The sequence below is a fragment of the Eptatretus burgeri genome, chromosome 15 (genome assembly GCF_056783735.1).
Source record: "Eptatretus burgeri isolate ZD-2024b chromosome 15, Ebu_testis_v1, whole genome shotgun sequence".
Classification (NCBI taxonomy): domain Eukaryota; kingdom Metazoa; phylum Chordata; class Myxini; order Myxiniformes; family Myxinidae; genus Eptatretus; species Eptatretus burgeri.
The window spans coordinates 38,795,364-38,817,079 of record NC_140975.1 but is presented as its reverse complement, the minus strand read 5'-3'; the positions used below and the strand labels follow the sequence as shown (position 1 = coordinate 38,817,079).

Genomic DNA, 21,716 nt, shown 5'->3' with positions numbered 1-21,716 from the left:
ACCGCTATATGTTCTGTGCCCCTGCCTCGGGGGAGTGCCGGTTTCGCAGAACCGGAACACTGTTCTTGTTTGTACATTACTGTTTAATTCAAATAATTTTTAGTGCTTTGTTTAGAAAAAGAAGATGTCGTGAAGATCTGTGTTCTTGCCTTATAAAGTTGATACATCTGGACCATGTCCTAACCTTAAGTTGTGCTCCTCATGGCTGTATCCTACCCAGGAAGGGGGCCACAGGTCCCTCCCAGAATACATCATTTTCACTAAAACATCTCCACAACTACCTGAGCAATATGGATAAAATTTGGTACTATACATCAGGACAGTAAGGTTCCATGGGGTTGTGCTCCCCATTTAAAAGGGATTAAAGGGGGTTTTGCTCCAAATATTGGTATTTCATTCAAAAATCTTCTTTTCATAAACCAACAACCGGATCCAGACCAAACTGGTATGCAGCATCATATGGCCATGCCCCAACCTTAAGTTGTGCTACCCATTGCTGTATCGTCCCTGGAAAAGGGGTCGCAACTTCCCTCTCCTAATCCCTCATATTCACTAAAACACGTTTTCCTCACAAACTACATGACTGATTTAGACCAAATTTGATACTATACATCAGAACAGTAAGATCTCATGGGGTTGTACTCCCTATTCAGATCTGCCCCCCTATAAAAGGCTGATAAGAGGGGGGGGGGGTTCACCTCAAATTCAGTTTTATTTTTAAATCTTCTCAGAAACCAACAGCTATATGCAGGCCAAACTCTTCATGAAACATAAGGACCATGCAGTTAAATTAAGTTGTGCTCCCCATAGCCATACCACTTCAGGAAGGGGGGGGGGCATGACCCCTTCCCCTCCACATGTTTAGGAAATAATCAACAGTCCCCCACGGGCAATTTATTAATGTCTTTGGTACGACTCGTACCAAAAGACCGCTGACCTCCCAGACTCAGAGCAGATGCGACGACGACGACGACGACGACGACGATGATGATTAAGCAGAATAGTGAAATAGCAATGAATGCTGGTTTGATGAACAAAGAAGCATAATTTCTCATGAAATGCTCGAATGTTGTGATTGCAATAAAGAAATAAAAAGTCATGCAAGATTACCAAATCATGTCCACAGGTTAAACTAGAAGGGCACTCGGTAGAGCGCATACTTCTGCCCCGTAATGCCTGATCCACGAGAACATATTGAGCCCAATAACTTTTTGAGATATCGTGCTATATATCGTTTTAGCCCGATCTCCTAATGGCGAAGAATCACTTTAAAATCCCAGTAGTCAGATCCAGATCCCGATCATCACCAAAATATAATCAGTTGATCCTTGTCACACACCCAACCTGTCCACAAAATTTCATCCGGATCCATCCACAACATCCACAACACAATCCATCCAGAAAACAAATTTCACCTCAAAAATAATTGGTAGTTGAATTCAATGACCAAATATGCAAATCCTCTTCAAATTTCAAGTGAATCGGATGAAAATTGAGGATTTTAGAAATATCACCTTAGTTGTTGACCTTGCGACGACATTGACCTTTTGCTGCATGTTGATCTCAAAAATAATTGGCTCATTCAATTCAGTGACCTGAAATATAAATCCTCTTCAAATTTCAAGTCAATCCGACGAAAACTGAGGATTTTAGAAATCTCACCTTCGTTGTTGACCTTTGACCTCAAAAACAATAGGCTTCTTCCTTATGACAAACTCTACCATATGGTGAAGTTTCATGAAGATATATTTAATATTGTGACCTGTAGGCGACAAACAAACAGACAGACAAGCCGGTAGGTGGCGATGGGTCGCCGAGCATGGAAACTATAAGATATAGAGCAAAATGGATGTCATATAGCGGATAGGGAATCACCTTAAGATTATGCAAATCAAATCTCATCCAGTTCCATATACTGATAACTTCTGGGTATCCATTTGAATGAAAAGTACCGAAAATGCGGTTTGAAATCGGAAATCCCCAAAGTTCGAGGGGGTGCTGTGGGTGAACAAAGATCGAAATCAAAAATCCGGCTCGATCGTTTGTGCACAATGTATTCCAGACGATTAGTGTGAATTTTCATGACCATCCGACCATAACCCTCGGAGGAGTGGCATTTGGCGCGAAGGCACCTCCAGCTCTCGCATATTATCGATTTTTGCACCAATTGACCTTTGACCCCTGACCTAAGCGAAATCGGTCAATATGTCCTGAGGCAAAGTTGTAGTACTCATTGAGTACCATGAACCTGCAAAGTGTCATTCGTATGGATGCACTCACCTGGTCACTAGGGGGCCTTAAATTTTCGCCAATTTTTGCGCATACCCTAATTGTAGGGGGCGCTGCGGGTAAAGTATTCCATATATCACAAAAACCGGAATATATTTGATAGAGCATCACCTGTAGATCATTCGTGCCAAATTTCATAACCCTACGTGGGATAATGGCTTTCGGAATTGATTTCGCGTGAACGGTACCGATTTTGAAGGTTTTTTGGTTGTTGCTAGGGAACCAAAGCGTCCCTAGCAACCATCACAATTTCCAAAGCACAAGGTCATAAGATGTACCTACCACCCGAGTTTGGTAAAAATCCACCCAAGTTTACTACCAATTATGCTGATGACAAACGAACAAACATCCAAACAAACAGACAGAATTACTGACAATAAGGGTCACGAATTTCGGTGACCCAACACCTATTTCGTCGACCCAACAGACAAAAGACAAACAGACAGAATAACAAAATCGACAAACCAATAGACTTGAAAAATCTTTGATCTTGCAACTAACAAACAGAAAGGGATGAAAACATAACCCCCTTCACCTTCGGTGGAGAAGCTAAAAATCCCAGTTATCTTCAGCTGAGGAACACATGATGCAGTTCCACTATTCTAATCACTCTTATTATCACTGACAATTCAGCATATCATTGTCAATTGGTCTGCCTGAAAGCATATCTTTACCTGTAACTTTGCATGTGCAACACGCAGTTCCAACAAATCTCTTGTCGGTGGTAACATGTGCAGTCCCTTTTGGGTTCTTTCCAAAAGCAAAAATCAAGCTTGATCGATGGTTGCTGCATGGGGAACGCAATAGAGGTAACACAAAAACTTCTCAAGCTGAGCGAGTGCTCCATCACGACCAATACACTTGACAAGGTCGGGATGTTCTTGGAAAGTTTTCCAGCAAGACTTCTAACCGTGACCTCAGAAGAATCAGGTGGAATCACAACTGTTCAAAGCATGGACTTCTGTGGCAGTGTCTTCGTGATGGTATCCAGCGATAATATTTTCGTTTCTGAGATGTTCCAGCTATCATCGAAATGACCGCAACATTTTCAGAGAGAAATTGCAAGAGCAACAGTCTCAGACGGCTAGTTCATATCATCCCAGCACACGTAGTCCCATTTACATCATTTATGTGATCATAGTTCATCAGCCATGGCAACATTGCAGCAAATGATTACACGTGCAGATGCCATTACCCGTATCGCTGCACCTCAACGAAATCCGTAAGGATTTCAACCATTCTCATGCAATGTTATTCACAGCATGAAGTTCGAGTTTTCAAAGTGGAGCTTGCCGAAAGCCTACTCAGATCTTTCTTTTGATGCTCATTTCCTCGGCACCCCCACCACAACACCGGCCGTGAGGGTCGTGCCAACGACCCCCAATGTGCGGAGATGTTCCGCGGCGCAGTTTCCACCACGTCAACCAGAAAGTCTTCGATGCATCCACTGAACTTGTCATCACTAAATGTCTGTGGCTGCTTGTGCACATCACTGCAGAGTTTGTCTACTTTTTCATGTTTACCTTCTTTCGAGTGTTGAGTTACTCATTGTGAAAGTTTCTTCATGTCCATGTCTTCATATTCATCATCGTGATAAAGTGATACCGGTGCTGAGAATTGATGGGTTTGGAGCATTTAATGCACATATTGATGTGCTGCATTGTCAGTGATAACAACAGTTATGAGAATCGTGTAAACTACATTGTGTGCTCCTGACCTGAGGATACCTGGGATTATTTGACCTGTGGATATGATTCGGTAATCGACATCACGCTTTATTCCTTTATTGCAAACACAACATACAAGTATTTCATGAGAAATTTTGTTTCTTTGTTGATCAAACCAGAATTCATTATTATTGCACGATTATCATTATTTTCATAATTGTCATCAATATATTGACTAGATATGCAACATTAACATGATCTATGTACTTTGTATTAACAACACAAGGCAACAACACAAATCTTCACGACTTGCTTTTCCAAACAAAGCACGAATAAATTATTTTAAATTGACGATGAATCAATAATGATGTACAAACAATTAGAGCGGTAATTTACAAGCCAAAAATTATAATATAATCTCGGCATCATACAAATTCATTTTCTGTGCACAAAATCTGTTCATTAATATGCAAATTGATGTAGTTTACAGGAATTTCCATCTCACTGAGAGATGGTACTTTACAAGTTAATAAAATTAATAATTACTCTTGTCGATTCAAATATTAATATCTTTGTTATTGTGTGACCGATTTCAATTCCGATTGCACGACTACAAAGAGGGATGTATGAAAGGTGTTTTTTTATTATTACTATTATTATTTATTATTATTCGTTGTTATTAACTACTAGTGCGGGCCCATATGTGCATGGCCGTACATGCAAAAAAATTTTTTTTAAAACAATTGTGACGTCAATCGTCACGTCATAGCACTGTGTCCTGTCATTGGTTTGGTAAATAAATGGCCATAACTTGGGAACCACTTGTCCGATTAATATCAAACCTTGAAAAGGCACATCCTCAGGTCCCCAGCAATATACCTGGCAAGTTTCAATTAGATCGGACCAGTGGTTGTCGAGAAACAGCGGTCACAGACACACAGAAACACAGACACAGGCACACGGACACAGGGACACAGGGACACAGGGACACAGGGACACATGGACTGCTGGAATTATAGATGCTAGTACGTGCGTGCCCGTACGTGCAAAAAAAAAAAATTCAAACTGCGAGCCAGAAACAACAACCACACAGGCCGTTCCTTCACTCTCGCGTGCCCGTACGTGCGTGGCCGTACATGCAAACCAAAAAATAAAAAAATAATAAACTTTCAAACTGCGAGCCAGAAACAACCACACAGGCCGTTCCTTCGCTCTCGTAAACGACGACTGGATTGGGGCATTGTGTTTATCTATAAATGCGCAAAAGAAATCGAGAAATTATTAGAATACACGAAGTCATCACTATCCAGAAGTGGTGCGTGCCCGTACGGAATGTTCACATGCATTCCACGAATTATCGCTTGTATTGAAGTAACAACTGCTGTGATACTTACACACACAGAGTTAATTAACATCAAGTTTACCTTCCTGTCTTTGCTTGCCATGACATTCACTGCCATTGACCATTGCCACTCCAACGCCACGGTAACTAAGGCACCGATCCCCATTGTAACCGGCATAGCACGTGACGTCATCGTCGGCCGGCCGCGCACAGGCCGACGCAGCAACGTGTCCTGTCATTGGTAACTAAATGGCGCATCGGCCACGCCGACGCAGCAACGTGTCCTGTCATTGGTTGGTAAATAAATGGCCATAACTTGGGAACCACTTGTCCGATTAATATTAAACCTTGAAAAGGCACATCCACAGGGCCCCAGCAATATGCCTGGCAAGTTTCAATTAGATCAGACCAGTGGTTGTCGAGAAACAGCGGTCACACACACACACACACACACACACACACACACACACACACACACACACACACACACACACACACACACACACACACACACACACACACACACACACAGCTGGAATTATAGATAGATTATTAATTTTAATCATAATTTTTATTAATTAATTGTATTTAATTATTTTAATTAATATTTTTTTATAAAAAGTTTTAATTAATAATAATTAATTATTATTCTATTACATGCTTGGTGTTGGTTTAATGGTTAGGGTGGTGGGGTTGTAATCCAAGGATCCTGAGTTCAAATCCCCCTCAGCTGTTTAATTAATTTAATTTTTTTTTTAAGTTTAAAATAATAATTAAAATAATTACCAGGTGGGGTGGACTCAGGCTGTCATCCTTCTGAGGTCAGCTTAATGAGTACTGGGTTGCTCGTACCCTCTGTTGGAGTGGTGACCTGTCTACGATTGTGCCCAATGACCCAGGAGTCTGTTTCGGCAGAACCAATGCTCTGCACACAGTCTGATCCCAATGGATGGATTATTTTATTATTATTCGTTTTAATTTTGTCATAATTTAACATATTTTAAAGAATTGTGTTTTTGTCGGGTTGAGAAAAAAAAGTCAATATTTCTGGCCTATGATGATGTGCTTTGTCATTTTTCAGGCATTTGTTATCGGATGTTCACCGACCGTCGAAGTGTGTGTAATGGCTTTAGCAATCCTTAAATAATCATATTCCATGCACTTTTTATTAAGCACATCATATCTGATGTCTGTCAATGAATAATTGATAAAACGTCAAATTTGACCCTTTTGACCTTGAAAATTACCTTCAAATTCAAAATCAGAGATGGCATCCACCCCCATCATGTTGGGCATCCCGTGCCCTATATAATTAGCATGGATGCTCTCCAACATGAAAGACATGTCCTCACTTTTATAGAGAACTTTTTGAATGTTAGCAGGTCTACTATGATGCCTCGTATGCCATACTCATTCAAACTAGGAATATACCTAATTTATCCGTAAGTTATTTAACAATCTCCTCCAGGGATCACCAATTATTCAGCAATTCTGAAATGCTATATCAATGCCCATCCTCCACCCCCCAAAGCATCTCCTCTTGCCCTCCCCACTAGGGTGTACCACTTTTGCAAAAGTAGTTGCTGGAATGAAGCACTATGTGCCTATCGATTCCACTCGTGAAGTTAGGTGATCGACCAAAGTTTGAAAATTTTCCCGCCTTTTTTGACCGCGGGCCGCCATTTTGAAATTTCAGGAAAAATCCATATTTTCAGAAATAATATTGATTTTTGAATATTTTTAAAATATATATTCTCTGTGTTTAGATGGCACTTCAGTAGGCACCAATATGATAGTAAGTACCCGTAAATATTATTCACAACTTGTCCCAACATTTTGAGAAGGGGTTGGGGTATACTTTTTAATTTTTACATTATAGAACACAATTTTTACATTTTGAGAAGGGGTATACTTTTTAATTTTTACTGTCTAATACAAAAACACTTTATTCTGTAACTGCTTGAAATATGGAAATAAACTTAACTTAAAACTAAACTGCAGTTTGTAATCATCATACAGAGAGAGGTACACACAAAGTGCCACTGATGCATTTGGAAAGGTGTCTCCAAAACCTTTCCTTGTAAAGTAGCTGAGCTTGGCTTCTTGGACAAGTGCAGTCTCTCTGCTGGGCAAAGCTCACGAACTATACCATCTCACAAAGGGAAAACCCCAAGACTTGACTTAGATTCCCAGTTTCCCAGCCTCATGTCTGAGTTGCTCTTGGTTAGGGTTACACAAATCCGTAGCAACCTTGAAGTTATTGTGAACCATTTTGTATGCACATCTGGCTGACACATCTGTGATAAGCTTATATATTATGACTCAGAATGTCGTGCAGTGGAACCGTTCTTAAAATGGATCCAGACCACAGAGAGTTTGGGATTCCTTCTCCTACTCAGCTTGTTCTTGTCACACACCAAACCTGTGCACCATGTTTCATCCAAACCCGTCCATAACTGTTTGAGATATCATGCAATACATCGGTTTAGCCCTATCTCTCAATGGTGAAGAATCAACTAAAATATATATTATCCAAATTTGGATTGTTACCAGAATTTAATCAATTCGTTGATCGTCAAACACCAAACTCATCTTCCCAGTTTCGTCTGAATCCGTCCACAACTTTTTGAAATATCCTGCTCACTTACCAACAGACAGACAGGCAGACAGACAGACAGACAGACAGACAACAAAGATGTCGTGCCGAGCACAATACTTGTGAAATCCCTTAAACAAATTTGACCATAAAAATAATTGGTGGTTAAATTCAGTGTATGCAAATCCACTTAAAATTTCAAGTCAATTGGATGAAAACTAAGGATTTTAGAAATTCCACCTAAGTTGTTGACCTTTGGCCTATGTTGACCTTTTGGCATATGTTGATGTCAAAAACAATGGGTGGTTGAATTCAGTGACATGAGATGAAAACCCTGTTGAAATTTCAAGTAAATTGGATAAAAAGTGACCTTTTGGCCGATATTGACCTCAAAAAGAATTGGTGGTTGAATTCAGTGACCTGATATGCAAATTCTGTTGAAAATTTCAAGTAAATCGGATGAAAATTGACCTTTTGAACTTATGACTTAAAAAATAATGGGTGGTTGAATTCAGTGACCTGATATGCAAATCCTGTTCAAAAAATTGAGGAATTTAGAAATTGCACCTAAGTTGTTGACTGTTCACCTTTGTTGACCTTTTGGCCTTTGTTGACCTCAAAAATGATTGATGGTTGATATCACTGACCTGATGTGCAATTCCTCATGAAATTTTAAGTCAATTGGATGAATATTGATGATTTTAGAAATATGACAAAGTGGTTGACCTTTGGCGTTTGTTGACCTTTTGACCTCAAAATCAATAGGCTTCTTGTTTATGAAAACCTCCACCATTTCGTGGAGTTTCATGAAGATCGGTTTAAAATTGTGACCTGTAGGCAATTGACATACAAACAAACAAACATACAGAGGTGAAAACAAACTCCATCCACCTTCAGTGGCGGAGGTAGTCACTTTTAGAATAATATTTTCATAAAATATTGGTAAGAGGACGCATTCCAGTATCTATACAAAAAGGCAAGGGGTGTGTGTGTGCGTGTCAGTGTGTCTCCTCAATAACTCCAAAACTATAAAACCTAGTAGCAAGAAACTTTGCTTGCATACCAAGAAAACTCCAAGGAAGTGCAAGAGTGAAAATTTGGTGTTTGGGTTAATTAAAACACTCCTTTTGAAGATAATTAATTAACGGCCTTATTTAATTATATCCTTCATCAGGCGATCCTCGGCCACCTCGATGTCTGGGGTCTTAAAGCGTTTCCTGGGAAACCTCGCTGGGATCTGAAGCCGCCATGTTTTTTGGCCTACTCAACCTTACCCCGACTTAGAACAGGCCACAACGATTTCTTAACGATAAAGTTGTTGTTTTCACTTTCCTTACTCATATTATCGAATGCCTGTTCATAGCTACGAATCGCTGGGGACATTGCAATACTTAATATGGAATAGGCAAAGCCTAGAAGCGAACGTAGAATTCTTCTTACATTCGCTTCTGTCTTTACCTATTACCTCAACATTACCTTCACAACAACAACTACACCGCCTCGAACAGGATCTCATCTGAAAAAAAAAATTCCTCAACATTACCTTCACAACGACAACTACGCCGCCTAGAACAGGATCTCATCTGAAAAAAATTAATATTACCTCAATATTACCTTCACAACAACAACTACACCGCCTAGAATAGGATCTCATCTGAAAAAAAAATCCTCAACATTACCTTCACAACGATAACTACACCGCCTAGAATAGGATCTCATCTAAAAAATTAATATTACCTCAACATTACCTTCACAACAACAACTACACCGCCTAGAACAGGATCTCATCTGAAAAAAAATCCTCAACATTACCTTCACAACGACAACTACACCGCCGACAACAGGATCTCATCTAAAAAAAAAAAAAATATATATATATATATATATATATATATATATATATATATATATATATATATATATATATATATTACCTCAACATTACCTTCACAACAACTCTACCGCCTAGAACAGGATCTCATCTACAAAAAAAATATTAGAAGCGAATGTTGTATTCTTCTTACATTCGTTTCTGACTTTACCAACAACTTGTTCACAACTGTATACGCAATTTCCGGTTACTTCGGCCTGGATTCGGGATCAGCGATCAAATAATGTAAATCACGATTAAAAATTTTTTGATGATGCGAGAGATATCTTTATTAAAATCAGTTGAGAAAATATACACCGTGTCTGATATTATTTGGGTCTTTCATGTCTCCGACGATGCCTTTGTCTCCCGGCATGCATCATTCCCCATGACAAAAACCGGAAACAAAAAATAACCAGAAGCAAAAATAAAACGGAAGCAAAAGGGTCATATTCCAAATATGGATTCCAAAAAATATGGTCAGGATTCAAAATTGCCAGGGGTATTGTGTTGTTGTTTCCCTATTCTCTCATGTGCACGCGTTAAGTAATATTCACAAGATAGAAATAAAACCCAATCGTGTTTATACACCGCACAGCGTTTAAAAACAACCGGAAGCAAAAGGGTCATAGCCAACGACACGGATTCCAAATCGTCAGGGGTGTTGTGTGTTGTGTGTTGTGTGTTGTTGTTTCCTATTCTCTCATGTGCACGCGTTAAGTATGAAGCTCACTGCGTTCGCTATAAACATCTGGAGACGTCAGCCTTCGTGGCTTAACGTCACAAATAATTCTAATTGCCTTTGGGTGAATCAATAAAATTCTATCCAATTGAGTTTTTGATGAGTTGCCTCAGGTGAGTGTACCATATAGTTTACAAAAGGCAGAATCAATGTGGTATACAGCATGAATAATAGATTCAGAAAAGTGCAATTTAAATTTATTGTTGCGAATTCGCGCCTGCCGGCGTGCGAGCGGCCACGTAAATCGAATCGCGGCACGTCGCCCACCGGACGGACAATTCCGTCGTGACCCTCTCGGACTAACGCCGGGAACTAGTCACGGGTGGGCCTTTCGGCCTCACCACGATCGTGCCAATCGGCCCCCCGCGTGGGATAGGGTTGTTCGCCAAATTCGACCTACCTAAGTACCCACACGGAGGGTAGACCGGGCGATCGCACCCCGCCGCAGGTCGACCCCGGACACGGGCCACTTAAGCGACCCGTTCCGTACTATCGGGATAACTGAGCGGTGTTATCGTCAACCTCGATGGTTCCGATTAATTATCGGGCGTATTTTGCCCACTACCAACCCTTTACGTGAAGTAAGATGGAGATTCAATTAAAGAAAAGACGAAGCGAAACGGGAAAAACAGTTCAACATAAGGCACATTTATTCCGCGGCACACGGATAGCACACGTATACAATTACCACAATTATGCACCAAAAGCAATTGCAACAAAAGAAACACAATGCAGATCTACTACCGACTACGCGAGCACACGGCAACACTTACACAGTTTTACTTTACAGACGGCGCCGACAACACATATACTCAAAAGCAAAAGAAAGGGGCCACCCTCAAATACAAGGGGACAGAGGGGGCTGTGGGCCGAGACCGGATGGAGCCTACCCGTCTTGTGATGAGCCGCAAATATGGCGGCGGTGCCCCGACTCCGCGCTCCTCCGCGGGTTTTGTTGGCACTGCTTGGAATGGGGTGGAAACAGGCCCCCTTTCCGCACTATCTCAGCGCGGGGGGGGGGGAAGGGGGGAATTGTTGATGCTCTGGGGAAAGACGATAGCTGGCTTGCTTGGGTCCCGCGACGAGCGACTCCACTGTGACCTCGACCGCGTTCCCGGCTTCCCCTCTCTGCAGCTCCCCGACAGACTCCGACTCTTCTCCAGACCCGTCTTGACTGCTACTGCCACACTCCGCCGCCGCCACACCTCTCCAACTCGCCCGAGCCCAAAACTGCGACTGCCTCCAACTGCTTCCGACCCAAAACAAAACTGACTGAATTCGCCCCGCGCTCGGCGCTTTATAGTACGGCAGGAGAACCCATATGCAAATTTCCGGATCAGGATGAGCTCGGGGGCGGAGCCACGCTCGCCCATTGAACGGAGGAAAAGTGGGCGTGAACCTCCCCTGCACCTCGAATTTGCATATATCGATTCTCCTCCGACGCGCCTGGAGGCGGGGCCAAATCGCCCCGCGCTTAATGATTGGACGGAACAGAAGTGGGCGTGTATCATTCCTGATCCGACCTTTCCTCGGAAAGGCCGCTTTTTGCACCCGCGGCTTAGCGCGCGTCCCGCACGAGGCCAGGACAGCCCGGCGCTCGGTGCCCACAAGCGGCACGGGAATGGCGGCAGAAGGAGGAGAGGCGAAGGTGGTGGAGGGTTTATTGTGGCAGTGACGGCCATGGCGACGCTTGGAATGGCGGTGATGCGATGTTTACGGGAGCGAGCCGTGACGGTAAAGGTCGTGGCTGTTGGCATTGTTGTTGTTGTTGTGAAGCGGCGTTGCGGTTGGTGGTTGTTGTGTGATGGCGGTTGAGACGTGGTTGGTTCAAAATAAAGATAGAACAGAAAAACGGCTATCTTAAAGGGTCGCAGCCCGAATGAATCACATTTATTCCCTCTAAACAACGGGTTTGGGGCTAACTACACATGTACTTACAGAGATATCTCACCTACAGGACCTGAATGGTGGTTTGCGAATTTCCTCAACCACAACATTATCAAAACACAATCCTGTACAAGTTATCATGATGGGTTTTGCAATGACAATTTATCATCAAGTGTTAGACCCAAGCAATTTGGTGCAAGAAACTTTGTTAATATTTATATCATCAATCACAATATCCCCTGTAAAGGTAGTTATAGAATTGCGAAACAACATGTAATTTGTTTTCTAAAAATTAAGTGACATTTTGAGATGGATTTCAATTTGCAAATTAATAGTATAGTGAGGAAAACATCTGCATCCCATTGGGAGGAGAAAACATTTGAATCGTTGGTGAAAATAATAAAAGACAGAGAGTTAGATGACTTATAGAAGTCATTAATATAAATAATAACATAAACCAATGTCACCCTCAGGGTGACCCGTATCTTGCAAAAAGGTGACCACGTTGTGACTTATTTAAGGTCACACTGAGGTGAACAGAGCTGCTATCCACCAGGAGCGACTCCTTGAGGAATATCTGCCTACGAGAGATTCCGATGAGAATCATTCTACAGAGTAACCATGAAAAATATGCTTTTGCCTCATAACGTCACCAAATGACGTCATAATGTCTCAAGCTTGACATATCTAGAAAGCACTCATTGAGGTGTTCAATTTGAGGTACTACACGATATGGTTCCTAAAACTTGAAAATTTGACCTTGGGGTCAAATATGTTTGACCTTCGGCGCTAACCATGAAGGTCAAGGCCAATCGCCACCAAAAATTAATCAGCTGAGCGCCAGACCATGAACTATATTCCCATGAAGTTTGAAGACGATCCGATCAAAATTACTCAAAAAATAAGGGTTTCGTCGACTCCCCTGATTTGCTGATTTGATTTGACTCCCCTGATTTGATTTGACCTTGACCTTCAAAATTTTGTGCACTGAAAGGGACCTCTATAGGCCTCTGATATGCGAAGTTACAAGAATTTCCAATGATAACTGTGCTCTGCAGAATTTTTTATACGTGATTACAGACAAACAAACAAACAAACAAACAAACAAACAAAAAAACATACAAGCTGACTAACATATCTTGCAAAAACTTCGTTTTGGCAAGATAATAACAACCAAGGACCAAGAATGGACCCCGGTGGGACAACACACCAAACTAATTTCATAGCAGAATCACAGCTGTTCAGAGAAACAAATTGTTTCCTATTCCATCAATAATTCCTGACCCGTTCCAAGGCCACAACTCTGATTACCTCCACCACCGAAAGTTGACGAAGGTCATGTTTTCACCCTATGTTGTTTGTTCGTTTGCTTGCTTGTTTGTCTGTAAACAGGATATCTCAAAAAGTTGCAGACGGATTTGGACGAAATTTGGTGGACAGGTTGGCTGTGTGACAAGGATGAAATGATTCGATTTTGGTGAAGATCCGAATCTGGACACAATAATTTTTTTGAGCGATTCTTAACCATTGAGAGATGGGGCCAAAAACTACATATAGCATGATATCTCAAAAGATGTAGATGGATTTGGACGAAACTTGGTGGATGAGTTGGTTAGAAGATAATAATGAGCGGATTCGATTTTGGTTCAGGTCTGGATTCAGGTCTGACCTACCTGTGGGATAAAAAACGTAAACCGTTCAGCCTGGTGGAGGTGTGTGCTCTTCCTAGAGTGCCCTTCTAATTCTATAATGCAATCATTTATATACATTAGTGGGCCTGTTGGTCCATTGGACAAAATTGGGCCTGTTGGTCCATTGGACAAAATTTTCATTGGTCTTCAAGGCCTTGTTGCATCGCTGCCTGCTGTACTGTTTGAGCAAGAGCTCAAGCAGTACAGCAGGATGAGTACAGGGAGCAGTACACCTTCACCGTGCCTGGATGACTTCGGGCCAGGGTGGGGATTATACGTTCATTATTATTATTATTGCGAAATTATACTACGATTATTATTGTTGTTCTTATTATTAGTATCGATTAATAGATGGTTTGTTACAATGTTATCATTATTGTTGTTATTTATTTTTTTAAATATAATGCCATGCCTATTAAGCTTCCCTCTTCACCTTAACACGTGTGCATTTAAAACATGGGAATTATTCTGGGTTGTTTGTAGTTAATTAGCCTAATCAACTGAGGAAGTCATTTTTTGTATACATAGTGAAGGATCGTGGACGAACTGGAACACAGAATGGATCAAGAAGCAACATTACAAAAGAACAGCAGAAAGAGAGCAAGGGAAATGCCAAAGGCAGGGCTGAGGGAGAAAATAGACAGAAAAAGACAAACAAGGCATGATCTTCCCTCTCCTCAGACCGCGATAACATCACAAACTGGTCAAACACTTGGAATACGTCTTTCAATCCTGAGAAATCCAACATACTCGCTCTCTCTCCCCGAAAGGACCGTCTGTGAACTCTACTTTCTTAACAACCCTTTCAAAAAGGTTCAGCACTCAAACTCTTGGATCTCCCTCTCAGCCGTGGTGTCTCTTGGGCAAGCCGCATTTCAAAATTGGCCTCCAGAAGGCCTGATGCTGACAGTGCATCCTCCATCATGAAAAGTCCTTCCTTGGCACACCTGAGATCCTATTCACAGACAAAGCTTTTATCTGCAGCTTGATGGAGTACTGCTCTCGACTCCGGGCTGGCTTCCCTGCCTCACATCTTGCTCAGCTTGACGCTGAGGAAGCAAAAGTCTTCAACATCATTGGAATCTCTCGTGATGCAGCTGAGTCTATAAGCCTATCACTTCGCTTCATTTGGAATCTCGATCACTTTGCAACCACTAACAGGTCTGTGGTCTCTGTTTTCTTTCGCCTCATTTCTGGTCTTGCACCCTCTGCCCTCTCGGTGCTTTGTCCCCCCCCCCTACCACCACTACCACCACCCCAGGTATCTGCAGTATGCACACAGTCAACCAGCAACCCCCTCCTAGTTAAACTACCTCAATCCAGAATCACTGCTCATTTCCACTCATTTATCCCTCTTTTTCCCCACCTGTGGAACCACCTTCCACCTTCTCAACATTCTCATTCGTCTCTCCAGGTCTTCAAGACAGCTGTTCACCATCATCTGAAGTCATCCCCCATCCAAAACCATGATCTTTTCTACAACCATTAACCCCTCCCCCCCACCCGTCCACAAATTTTGCTTTTGTATCCATCAGATCTTGTCCACCCCTTGCATTCTCCCCTACCCCACATCATTACCTGCATCCCTTGTTTGTCCATCTCCATCTACTTTCTCCTTCTGCCCTGCTGTTGGTGTTTCCCCTTTATCCTACTGTTCCCTATGTTATGTTGTGTCCTGATGTGTTCTGTGTCCCAACTGTTCCATGAGCCTTGACCATGTATATTAAAAAGAAAAGAAAAGAAAAACTCCAAAAACTCGGCATGTCTCTAAAAAGACCACGGATACCATCAAAACAGCTCACCTCTGGCTGGATGTTTGTGCCCAGGGTCGGTTTACCATACATGTGGGCTGTTAGATGAATGAAGCATATGGGGAGCCGTGCCCTCGACTATGTAGCGGCTACCAATTGTCCAAGCAAACTAACGCCAAGTGTTGGACTCTTTGGCTCCTGTTACAATTATTCTTAGGGACAGCCCTGGAGTGCTATCCCAGATCAAACCCGAGCAGGACATGTCAAGATACGGTATAAAAATTTCAATACACTTTATTACAACACAAGAAATTGAGTGGGAAATGACGGGAAGAAACCAAATGTAATAATGGTGGGAAGGATGGCAGTTGGCGAATTCAAACGGGAAAATGGCGGGAGATTCAAAGAAAGGCCAAGCAAAGCCGATTTAATAATTTACAGCATGCAATACATTCCTTCTGGTCTCCTGTGCGAGAATTCCCATCCTCCAATGCCTTATTTCAATGACAACACCTGTACCTTAAAATGGATCTAGACACCCAAAGGAAAAACAGAGAGTTTGGGAAGAGCAGCCAGAATTGAGAGTATGAAAGAGATAGTGTGGACTTTTACTCAACACCCCAACACACCTTTTTACGACCCCGACTGAGGCTGCAATGGTTCATCGGTTTAGGCTCGTCTCCACCGAGCACCTCCTCCTGGTCCAACTGCGCCCGGTAGTTTGGGGTCGCTCATTGTTGTGCCAATGCGATGGTCTGTGTGGCAGCGGTTTCTCGTGCCAATGCGACGGTCTGTGTGGCAGCGGTTTCTCGCGCCGATGTGCGAGGGGAGGCCATGACTTGGGGTAGCTTGCTGGTAACCGGAGTGCAGGAACAGCACACCGGGGGCGACATATGCCATGTGTCAAAGGCATGAAATGGATCCAGACATTCTGTAGAAGATCTATCATTGATTTTCAGTGTACTGTGCTGTATTCATTTTAGGAAATAAAGGATTTAAATGCTCATGATAACCAGCACCAGCACAGATGTGAATTGCCTTCATATATGATAATAGAATGTGGATGTATATGTTGCATGTGGTTATTGCAGGTCAAATATTCATTTATAATGATACCTAAAAACTTGGTAATTGTTTTACTTTCATTGATGGGCCGGCAGGATGACCTGGAAGTGTGCACACTCTCCCCCAAGCCCTAAGTTGGCTCACCTTGGTTTGAATCTTGGCCCAGCTACAAACTACCATCCTGGTGTTTCACAGGCAGCGTGATTGATCGATGTATGTTCCATCCCTCGGATGGACGGTAAAGTCAGTGTCCCGTATGCCAGCAGTAGTTTGTGGACATTAAAAATCCCACGGGGTTCTTTATGAAGAACAGATGAGTTGTCGCCGGTTCTCAATAAGTGAGTTATCACTGGTAACCGCCACACCGGTGTGGAGGCTCTGGGATCGCTAGTACGGGGAAGTAGGGGAGGACATATATATATATATATATATATATATATATATATATATATATATATATATATATATATATATATATATATATATATATTGCTTTCCTGGGCAAAGCAAAATTTTCATTGGTCTTCAAGGCCTTGTTGAATAGCTGTCTGCTGTACTGTTTGGGCATGAGCTTGGCCTTCACCATGCCAAGATGAGTTTGGGCCAGGGCAGGGATTATACGTTCTTTATTATTATTATTGTTGTTCAGTTTTGAAAGCATCTCCAAACACAAAGCCTATCCGCATCCACCTTGGACTCCTACTGAACTGGATGAATAACAGCTAAAAAAAATAAAAATAATTGTACATTTTATTAACTCATGTTTTGTTTTGTTTTTTGTATACATTGTCGAGGCTCGAATGAGAACAAACACACAACGCACAGCAAGGGGGGCATGAGACAAGAGGGGCGGGAGAGGGAAGGACAAAACAGTGGGGAACAGAGACATTAGGAGATCTGTGGAAGGGAGAGGGATTGGGAGGGGAACATGGGGAATACAAGATGGACATTACAGGGACTTTCAGGAAGGAAAGCAGGGAATTTGAAGGAGGTGGTTTTGGGTTGGATTAACGGGGGTAGAAAAGATCGAGGAGTTGGATGGGGGATGATAAGAGGTGGTGGTAAACGGCTGTTTTGAAGGCCTGGAGGGAAGAATGGGATTGAATAGAGTGAGGGAGTTTATTCCAAAGGCGGGAAAATAGAAGAATGAAAGATGTTCTCCATATTCTCATCACTAGTGCATGCTTGTACATGTCTGCTCGTACGTGTGTGCCCATACGTGCGTGGCCATACATGCAAAAAAACAACTTTCAAACCGCGTGCCAGAAACAACCACACAGGCAGTTCCTTCGCTCTCGCGTGCCCGTACGTGCGTGGCCGTACGTGCAAAAAAAACAACTTTCAAACAACCACACAGGCCGTTCCTTCGCTCTCGCGTGCCCGTACGTGCGTGGCCGTACGTGCAAAAAAAAAACTTTCAAACAACCACACAGGCCGTTCCTTCGCTCTCGTAAACGACGACTGGATTGGGGCATTGTGTTTATCTTTAAATGCGCATAAGAAATCGAGAAATTATTAGAATACAGTAAGTCATCACTATCCAGAAGTGGTGCGTGCCCATACGGAATATTCACATGCATTCCACGAATTATCGCTTGCATAGAAGTAACAACTGCTGTGATACTTACACACACAGAGTTAATTAAAATCCAAATTATAATCAAGTTTACCTCTCTGTCTTTGCTTGCCATGACATTCGCTGCCATTGACCATTGCCTCTCCTACACCACGGTGAGGCCACAGGGTAGGATTTGTAGGAGACCTGAAAGTACAGTGTCATTAGGTATTCCATGTTCGAATTGTTTTAGTTTTAAAATAGTTTAAAAAAAAATAGTTTGCAAAGCATACCACCAAATTGAGATGTATTTCGTTGGCAAGCATGCTGAGTAGAGCTGAATTCCTTAACACTTCCAAAGGCCAAACCGTTTTGACACTTGGAAACAAAAAAAAGTTGTGCACTTTTTTTGATAAATTATTTTCGGAAGAATTTTTCTTCAATAAATAAATAGTAATAAAAATTGTCTCCATGTTCAAACCTTTATCTCGTTAGCACATCTTCGTAAACAACATTGGAAACGGCACGTCCGGAAGTTAAGTCCTTACTGTCCGGAAGTTCGCATATCGCAGTTACGATTATTCGCAATTTAGTTTTAATGGCCAATTATTCAATTAGCGCCAACGTATTTTGCCTTTTCGCAATGTCATCGCAAGGAAAAACACAGAGAAGAGAAGAGAAAAAAGAAAAAAAAAAAGAAAAAACATTTCAAACAACCACACAGGCCGTTCCTTCGCTCTCGTAAACAACGACTGGATTGGGGCATTGTGTTTATCTTTAAATGCGCATAAGAAATCGAGAAATTATTAGAATACACTAAGTCATCATTATCCGGAAGTCTGTACGTTGTAACCAGTAATGGGGAACGCGGCTGAGGATCTCTTCCCCAACGGCCACGCCTACGCAGCAACGTGTCCTGTCATTGGTTTGGTAAATAAATGGGCATAACTTGGGAACCACTTGTCCGATTAATATCAAACCTTGAAAAGGCACATCGACAGGGCCCCAGCAATATAGCTGGCAAGTTTCAATTAGATCGGACCAGTGGTTGTTGTGAAACAGCGGTCACACATACACACACACACACACACACACACACACACACACACACACACACACACACACACACACACACACACACACACACACACACACACATTGCTGGAATTATAGATAGATAAAGGTTTGTTCAAATATTGATGACAAAAACTCAAATGGTAAAAAATAATAACGTTATGGCCTGGACAGACACACTGAAGCTCAAATGGTAAATAAAGAAACATGGAAGCGATTAAAAAACATTAAAAAGCTGTATCGCGCAGGGAAGCGGCGGATGGGCTGATCAAGCCTATTTTTACTCACTGTGACTTTTCCCTTTTGACCAAATTATTAATTAGTCTTCTCCATACTTTTAGCTCACCTGGAACGTAGTTCTGGGGGAGTTTATTAGCTCACCTGGAATGTAGTTCTGGAGGAGTTTATTTGCTCACCTGGAACGTAGTTCCGGAGCTTATGGGTTAGCGCGTCATCCATCCGTCAGTCTACAAATACAACTTCTTCTCGGAAACTACACACACGATTCTGATGAAACTTGACCACAACCTTTATCACCCGTGATGTACCAAAGTTTGTTCACAGCATTAAAAATAATCCATAGGTGTCTACTTTCTTCTCCATTACATTTTTTGTGGGTCATCCACACCTTCCAGTGGCTCCCTGGTTACCTTATCCAGCCGCGACCAGGTGAGCACACAGGGGTATTGCTCCTATGTTTATAATAAGGTCTTGATAAAAAAAAATCTCATAACAAAAGCTCAAATGGTAAAAACGTTATGCCTTGGACACACATGCACGCACACACACACACACACACACACACACACACACACACACACACACACACACACACACACACACACACACACACACACACACACACACACACACACAGTACAGTTGGAGGCTCTCCGGGCTCGGTGACAATTCTGAAGAGAGCCCTTGGAACAAAACTTTGAGAGCAAGAAAACGTCACAGCTTCGTTCATGAATCATTATCCTTTACCAAAATGGAGGTGGACACTTTAACACCTGGGAGGGCTTCGTTCCACCTTCTGAACTAACAAACAACACGCGTGTTCACGCACGCACACACGCACACCTCCGCCACAATCTCCCACTGTTGGGCAGATGGGCTAATATAATCAAATCAATCAATGTGAATGTCATGTCTATTAAATATTGGTTAAAGCTGAATTTCCACAAATTTTTCCCAAGCACAATGCATGGCACAGACAGAAATAACATTCCTTCATTAGGCAATCACCCAAAGGCCATCCTGGAGGCAGTGTGAACAGCGAGCCACAATACAACCTTAAAATAGCCAAAAGAAAGATGGGTGCAGAGAATACAGAGAGCAGGATGAATTAATAAATGTTCTGGAGGACAGTCTGCACACCAGAGGATGAGGCCTGACAGATCCTGCAATCACAGAAGATTAATGTCAGCCTCAGTGTCAATCCATCTTGGGAGGACCCTGACAGAAGGCAATAGCCCAGCATGCTGCAAGCCGAGTGCAGCAACACGATCCAACAAACAATCCTTAAACTGTGTTAACTCATTTGTGTCCCAAATATACATTGATTAATGTAAAGTGGCCATTGCAAATGTAGGAGTGAAAAATTAATTATACATCCGGAGGGAGTGTTGCGTTGAAACAACAAAATGGTGGCAAATCTGCAAAGAGTAGCATATGGGAGGACAAGATGCCCTCCTCCCCCAATGTATCAGCCTGTGGTGGGGGGGGGAGGGGAGGGGGGTAGATATACCCCTTCCCCCAATGTCATCCTGGGGCTATTCCCACCTTACTCTGTCTTTGTGTACGAGATATAGATCGATACTTGTGGATATACTGGGTATATCAGTGATGTTATACTTGATGACTTTACACAGTCATTTCGAGGTACCTTACAGATCAGTAAATGTGCTTTGTAGATTGTGCTAAATACTCTTTGTTACTTTGTTATTTTTAACATTGATAAACTGTAATAAATAAAACAATATCACCCATTTATGACTGATCCAACCGAAGGCAACATCAGATCATTCCACAAAGCCCGCAACAAGCGTGTGCCCACTCTCATGAGAGCTCGAAAAGAACATCTATCTCAAGAATGAGCTTTCAAACTTGGTTACCTGGTTACCTAAAACCTGGTGGTGCCTTGTCAAGTCTGTCTCTGGTGTGTGCTCCCCCTCCATCCCTTCC

At 42.2% G+C, this 21,716-nt stretch overlaps 1 long non-coding RNA gene across 1 annotated transcript in view; it reads right to left on the bottom strand.

Annotated features, from left to right (window-relative positions):
- LOC147011964 (uncharacterized) overlaps positions 1-18,872 on the bottom strand; it is a 32,817-nt gene extending 13,945 nt beyond the window's left edge. Inside the window, exons 1-2 of the long non-coding RNA XR_015051710.1 lie at positions 18,571-18,872; positions 16,465-16,687 (exon numbers count right to left, since the gene is read on the bottom strand). This is a non-coding gene — a long non-coding RNA (uncharacterized LOC147011964). The remainder of the gene's footprint in view (positions 1-16,464; positions 16,688-18,570) is intronic.
- Positions 18,873-21,716: the final 2,844 nt, after the last annotated feature.